This window comes from Solanum stenotomum, unplaced genomic scaffold (genome assembly GCF_019186545.1).
Source record: "Solanum stenotomum isolate F172 unplaced genomic scaffold, ASM1918654v1 scaffold21686, whole genome shotgun sequence".
Classification (NCBI taxonomy): Eukaryota; Viridiplantae; Streptophyta; class Magnoliopsida; order Solanales; family Solanaceae; genus Solanum; species Solanum stenotomum.
Window position 1 is genome coordinate 19,023 of NW_026026643.1, and position 7,488 is coordinate 26,510.

Below are 7,488 nucleotides of genomic sequence, written 5' to 3' on the forward strand. Positions count from 1 at the left end.
TTTTTTGCTGAATAATAAAGCTTATTTTTGGAACAACAATAAATCCAGATACTTCTGGACTTCTAGAAAGTTTGATTAAAATATCTTTTGATATTTTTTTATTCAATAAATATTCATATAAATCTCAAAACTTAATAATTAAGGTAAATATTTAAATAATATGATAAATTTTCTATATTTGTTTTTACATCTAGAACCATCTATTTACTAGTATAAATATGTGTGACCTTAATCAATCGTAATCAAGCCAGTTCAAAAACACTTTATTCATTAATAAAGTTCTCCTGCCTAAAATTTTCATTCTCCTTCATGGACACTTTTCTTTTCACCAACCAAAACATGAAAAATTTGAAGAATGAAAAGTCTCGTGTTCTTATAGCACTATTTCCAGGCCAAGGCCAAATTAATCCATGTCTTCAATTTTTCAAACAATTAATCAATTTAGGCATTGGAGTCACTTTAACCACGAGCCTATCGACTTTCAGTAAAATAAAAAAACTTCCAAATGTTGAAGGATTAAGCTTTGCTCCTTTCTCTGATGGCTATGATGACAAATTCCAGTTAAGTTCAATTGATGAGTTTCATTTATTCTATTCTTCTGTAAAGTCCCGCGGGTGAAAATTCATTTTCAATGTGATCCAATCAAATGCAAAAAATGGAACCCCTTTTTCACATGTCATATATACTATTATCATGGAATGGGTTGATTTAGTGGCCAAAAAAACTAATATCCCATCTACCTTATTTTGGATCCAACCTGCCACAGTTTTTGATGTTTACTATTATAGATTCACAAACTATTCTGATTATTTCAAAAACTATGATGCTAAGGACAGAATAGTAGAGTTACCAGGATTGCCCCTACTTAGTCCAATTGATTTTCCTTCTTTTGTGTTTGATGACGTGGAGAGTTCCAATTGGGCAATTAAGTCTATTAAAAGACAAATTGAAATGTTGAGTAGTGAAAAAAATCCAAGAGTTCTTGTGAACACTTTTGATGCTTTGGAATTTGATGCTTTGAAAATTTTAAAGTATGTGACTATGGTGGGAATTGGGACTTCAATTCCTTCAATATTTCTTGATGATAATACTTTTTGAGCTGATATGATTGAGATTAGTTCGAAGAATTATATGGATTGGTTGAACTCAATGGACAAGGGATCAGTTATCTACATAGCATTTGATAGTTACTCCGAAATATCAAGTCAATTGATGGAGGAGATTGCTCACGGATTGCTGAAATGTGGGAGGCCATTTTTCTGGGTGATTAGGGAAGGAAAAGACGGGTATAAGATGGAGGACAAGTTGAGTTGAAAAGACAAACTTGAAAAGCAGGGGAAGATAGTGAGTTGGTGCTAGCAAGTGGATGCTCTAAAACACCCTTATGTTGGTTGTTTTTTGACTCACTGTGAATGGAATTCAACTTTAGAGAGCATAGCATCTAAGGTACCTATCGTGGCATGTCCACTTTGGAACGATCAAGTCTGTAATGCAAAACTCATTCAAGATATTTGGAGGAATGGTGTTAGAGTTAATGTCAGTGAAAAAGATGTCGTGGAAAGAGTTAAATTCAGTAAATGTATCACGATTGCAATGGGAGACGGCGAAGAAGGGGAAGAACTGAGAAGAAATGCTAAGAAATGGAGTGATTTAGCTAAGGAAGCTATGAAGGAAAATGATACATCAAGTGTGAATCTCAAGGCTTTTGCTAATGAGATTTTATTTGGTCATAGCAAGTACTAAATCATTCATGGATAGATGACTTTAATAGAATAGCTATCAATAAATTAGTTTTTTTTAAGAGTTTGTTTTTCGTTTAAAAAAAAATAGTGAATTTCTTCGAAATTATTCATAATGAAATAATTTTCTTAGTTTCTCAAATAATTATTTTAATTTCTTCCTCAATTTAAACTTTTAATTTTTTCTTTCATTAATTTCTTATCTTTTCACTTTTAATTATTTTTAGAAAATTATATTTATTTTTTTAAAATTAAAATAAAAAGTATCCTTTAATTTTAACGTTTTTTTATTTATTTAATTCCTTTACTTACTTTAATATCCGTTCGAAACTAACTTATTTTAAATATAAGACTATTATAATTAAATTTTAAAGTAAATCAAAAGGAAGACAAAGAAAATAAAAAGTGTAAATAAAATCAACAGAAAAATAAAAGACAAAAAAAAAACAATGAACTAAGGTAAACAAAATTTTAAAAAGTTCAAATGTCACGCCTCGAGCCTACGGCAGGATTGGCACTCGAGAACCATTGATGGTCCCAAGCGAACCCTTGTCCTGGCTTACTTACTCAACGGAAGACTTTTAAGCATTAAGAAGAGAACCCAAATACAAGATAACTCAAAAGCCTCAAAACTAAACCCATAATGTTTCAGAAATAAACATTTAACTTAGACAAAGTGGAAACTTAAATCTGAACATAAGCCAATAACAAGATAATGATGAATGAACTAACATCTAATTGTCTATCTATGAAGCCTCTAAACAACTGAGATAGATGTCGGGACAAGACCTACGACATCCTAATGAACTAGCTAATACTGAATGTAATAAAAAGGATCCTCTGGAAGGAAGGAGGCTCACCAACAAACTCTGGAGCTCAACTAAAATCAATGATGCGCTGGATGCTAATCCTGGTTACCTGTGTCTGCATCATTAAAAGATGCAGGTCAAATGACATCAGTACATTGAATGTACGAGTATGCGAGGGGAATTCTAAAACAAGACATAAGCTTGAAAGGAACTGAAAGAACAAACCTGGTCTCAACTCAACTGAATTGAACTTAACTTATTTCAATATAAAGCAATAATATAAATGCAATGTAAAGAAAAGCTGTTAAAATATGGATATCAACTATGAGTATTTAGAAATACAATAGTAACTCTAATGTGTATGCAAAGATACAACACAACTCTGAGATGTATATAAAAGTACAAAATAATACTGTTGTGGGAGTTTCTCTAACCGACAACCATCACTTAAGAGCTATTGTGATGATACTGCGTTTTACCTCACACTGCTAGGGCCGTCCTATACCTTACCGAGGGTATAGAACCTGAACTACTAAGTGGATCCACTAGTCTATGCTAAAAAAGCACTAATGAATCATCTAAAAATTATGACCCTTTTTCTACCTATGATGACTACATGGTTTATGGGGGCTGTGAGTTGTCTGAACTCTCCCCCACATCGATGCTCAATACTACTCGCAAAATATGATACTAGCTCTTATGTTTAAAAACATACTTCTTTCTGTGATTTGAGATAATTGCTCAAAAACTTAGCTCAAAGGCTATCTTGGAAATCAAAGTTTCCCCTCTTGCTTAATTGTGAAAGCATTTACTCTTTTCTGAAAACTAGACAAAGGCTCTTTGGAAATCAAGGTTTCCTTCTCTTGTTTAAATGTGAAAACATTTTAAAATCTTTGGGAATACATAGTCCTCATATACTTCTAAAGAAATGAACTTCAATCTTTACTTTTTACTCAACTTGAACTTTATGTATTGACCCGTTAAGTGATTTTGAGAACTAGTCCTCTCTCTTTCATAAAAGACCCTTTTCGTAAATTTTAAATGAAAATTTTAAATTATTAGCGTAACTACGTAATTTAATTTACGGACTTTCTTTTAAATAATTAATTTAATTGGTGGTTGATGGGCCAAGTCCATAAAATTCTTAATACCTATACCATTTGACCCATTTGCTGGAATAAGTTAAACAAGATGTTTATTTTTAACTGTAACACAAGCCATTGCGGCGAGAAAATCCACAAACGAAAGAAGAATGATAGTGACTCAGGTAAATCCATCCTTCACGCCTAATCTTATATTGTGTATGTTGATTGTCTATTATTATTATTATTATTATTATTGGGGGGAGAAAATAAATGAACCAGAATGAAATTACACTTTCTGTTAGTGGGTTTATAAGGGGAAAGCTTTTAATGATGGATAATAGGATAATAATTAGTAATCATTGAGGTAGGACTAGAGGGATATGATGGGTGGTTCNAGGTAAATCCATCCTTCACGCCTAATCTTGTATTGTGTATGTTGATTGTCTATTATTATTATTATTATTATTATTATTATTATTATTATTATTATTGGGGGGAGAAAATAAATGAACCAGAATGAAAAATTGGAATGAAATTACACTTTCTGTTATTGGGTTTATAAAGCTTTGGGGGGGAAAGCTTTTAATGATGGATAATAGGATAATAATTAGTAATCATTGAGGTAGGACTAGAGGGATATGATGGGTGGTTCAACGAATTGTTTTCTCAAGTTCAAGTTACTGATTTGTAACTTTACCATAAATTTGATTCTCTTTTTTTTCTTTACTTAGGATTACCGTATAAAAATTTAAGTTTTGACAATATTGGAGTATGTAATTAAAAATTGGTATATGTGCATAAATATAAGGTGTACTATATATATAAATACCATTAGATTTATGGTATTGGAGAATGGAAATTTAACACTAGACTTGAAATTTGAAAATATAAGGGTTGACATGATAATTGGCATAAAAAAAATTTAGGAACTTGATTTTAGGTTTGTGTAAGTTTTTGGGTCTGGGGTAAAACTATAGTAATACGGGTGTTGTTAGTTTTGAAATCTTATTGTGGTTATTTATTTGATTAGATTGCATTGATTTGGAAGCCCAATGAAAGGGGAAGACTCAAGTTCCGGAGTGATTGTTCGATTATTTGAGGCAAGTGGATTTCTAAACCTTTATTAAGTGTATGAAATTCGTGTATTTCCTTGTAATATGTGTTTGGGGGTAATGAGACTTGGTGATGGGTTGACTTGTCCATGTTGATTAATTCTAATGATGAAAAAGGGGTAATAAAAGACAATGTGATTAATTGTTGGTGTGTGATGTGTTGAGAATGGTTTGAAAGACTTGTTGAATCATTGTGTTGTTGTGAATTGTGCATTATTATGAAAATAGTCATCTCCTCATTATTTGTGTGAACATGTCATTTGCATTGTTCTGAGACATGATTGTGACAAGTGTTATGTGAATTGAGAAAGAGTAAGAAATTAAAGAGCATGTACCATTTCGAGAGACGTGTCACGCGCTGCGACGAATACTATATTTCGAGTGACGTATTGCACACCGCGATGGATTCTATTATCGAGGGACGTATCGCGCGCCGCAACGGATGCATGGACAGATATGTCCCCCATGGGTCCCGGACTGAGAGACAGCGGGTACGTATTACTAGGTCAGACATGCATCACTATACTTGACATTGCATTTCATTGCATTACACATCTTTATCATTAGTGAACTTGATCTTGTGTGTTGTTGATCTTGTGAGTGCCTTTCTGTGAAACTGACGATTGATGAATATTGAGCTTGTTGTTGAAGATATGCAGTTGTTACAGTGTTGTTGTTGAGCACTGTGCTATGTGAATTGTGAACTGTTAGGTTGGGTTGGTTTGTGCAGGTTGTAGTTATGGAGGTTGTGATTGATGAATATTGAGCTTGTCGTTAAGAATATGTGATTATTAGAGTGTTGTTGTTGAGATATGTGTAACATCTCGCACCTAGAAATGACTATAAAGAGTTTAAAATAGGAAAGTATTAATTTTTGGAAAGAATAAGGAAATCTGGAAATTGTCTAAGCTAAGAAAGTGAGTTTTGGCCATTTTCAAACGGCCATAACTCCTAGCTCAAGAAGATTTAGGAGCAGCTCTGTATATGGTTGGAAAGCCCTTGGAGAGATCTTTCCAACACCACCAAGATTGCATAATTTCGACATCGTATGAGTGAGATATGCCTTTCGGAAATTGGGCTACTGGATTGAGGAAAGTCCCAATCCGGATTTAGGGAAGGGCAAAGTAGTCATTTCTCTAATTAATTTCCTAATTTGATTTTCGAGATTTATTGGGGGTAAAAACATGACTTAGTCAGTTTTGGAGAATTGAGAAATACGCTTAGGGCTTGGAGAAGAGAGAAAAGAAGAAAGAAAGGGAGAAAAAGCGAATTCGTCAAGATCATCCAAGCTTGCGAGTGGAATTCGTCGGGGGTGATCCCTATTAAGGTATGTGAGATCTTTATTGTGTTGGGTTAGTTCACCCACACACCAACTTGTTTCAATCCAATTGTTTTGAGTTGTTTACATGTTGAAGAAGTAAGGTTCTTGAAGAACAAATTGTAGAATTCTTGTTGGTTGAGTTGTTGATGCTTGGGGGTGAGTTGGTTCATGTTTCCGAGTTGTTTTTTTGAGTTAGATTGGTTGTATATTGAGGGTACAATTGCTCCTAAGTGTTTGGGAAAGAAACTATGGAAGTTAGGGAGGTTTAGAGAGGAAGAACGGAAGAGAAAAGTTGGAAGTAGTTGGGCAAAAGGGTTGGGGCACCGCGCCTGCCAGAGCGCCACAAAAACTTCTCTGAAGTTTGGCCTCTGGCGTGTCGCGCCAGCCAGACCTCTATGAAGTTTGAGGGCTGGCGCCCCGAGCCTCTCAGAGCGCTAGGGACGCCAATTCTCCCCATTCGTTCCCCACCTTTTCGTACTTGTTCCTAAGCGATGTACCCAGTGGCGGAGCCAGGATTTTTAATAAAGGGGTTCAATAATTGAAGAACTAAACATACGAACTAATCGAAGGGGGTTCGACATCTATTATATATACATAAAAAATAATTTTAACTATGTATAAATAGTAAAATTTTCCGCCGAGGGGGGTCGGATGACCCCCCTCACAGAAGGCTGGCTCCGCCCCTGGATGTACCTATGTTTTCTAGTTGTTTCCAACACTCTAAGGTATATCTAAACATCATGAAATCATCCATAAACATGAGATCATGAACCTTGAATCCATAATCCAATTCAAGGAAAGTTAAGATCAAAGTCAAAGAAGTTAAGAGTCAAAGTCTAGAAGTTAAGAAGCAAGTCAAAGCCACGTTTCTTAAACTTTTCAATAGTCTTTAACAAACGTTTTAACTTCGTTTTAAGGCTCAAGTTTCAAGTTAAGCAAAGAGTAAGGAGTTGAGTTCATTTCTCAAAAACGCTACAAGGGGACTAAGTATTCCCAAAGAGTTTATAAATGTTTTCACATTTAAGCAAGAAAGGGAATATCGATTCCAAGAGAGGTTTTAAGCTAAGTTTTGAGTAATTATCTCAATTCAAAGAAAAAGTTTTGTTTTTACAAACATATGAGCTAAGTATATTTTAGGAGTAGTATTGAGCACCGATATGGGGATGCGAGTTCATATTAACTCAAGTCTCCATAAACTATGGAGTCATCATGGGTAGTAAAAGATCATGCTTTTTAGATAAATCCTTAAGATGCTTTTAGCATAGACTAGTGGATCCACTAAGTTAAGCGTTCTATATGACGGCAAAGTAAAGGACAGTTCTGACAGCGTGGGCAAGACGTTGTATCACCACTTAGGCTCATAGTGGTGGTTGACGGTTAGAGAATCTCCCACAAAAGTTATATTACTTTTATATTTAAGTA

The 7,488-nt window shown here is 34.2% G+C and overlaps 1 pseudogene; it reads left to right on the forward strand.

Annotated features, from left to right (window-relative positions):
* The first annotated feature begins 309 nt into the window (after positions 1 to 309).
* Positions 310 to 1,743, forward strand: LOC125851033 (UDP-glycosyltransferase 75C1-like; annotated as a pseudogene).
* The last annotated feature ends 5,745 nt before the right edge of the window (positions 1,744 to 7,488 follow it).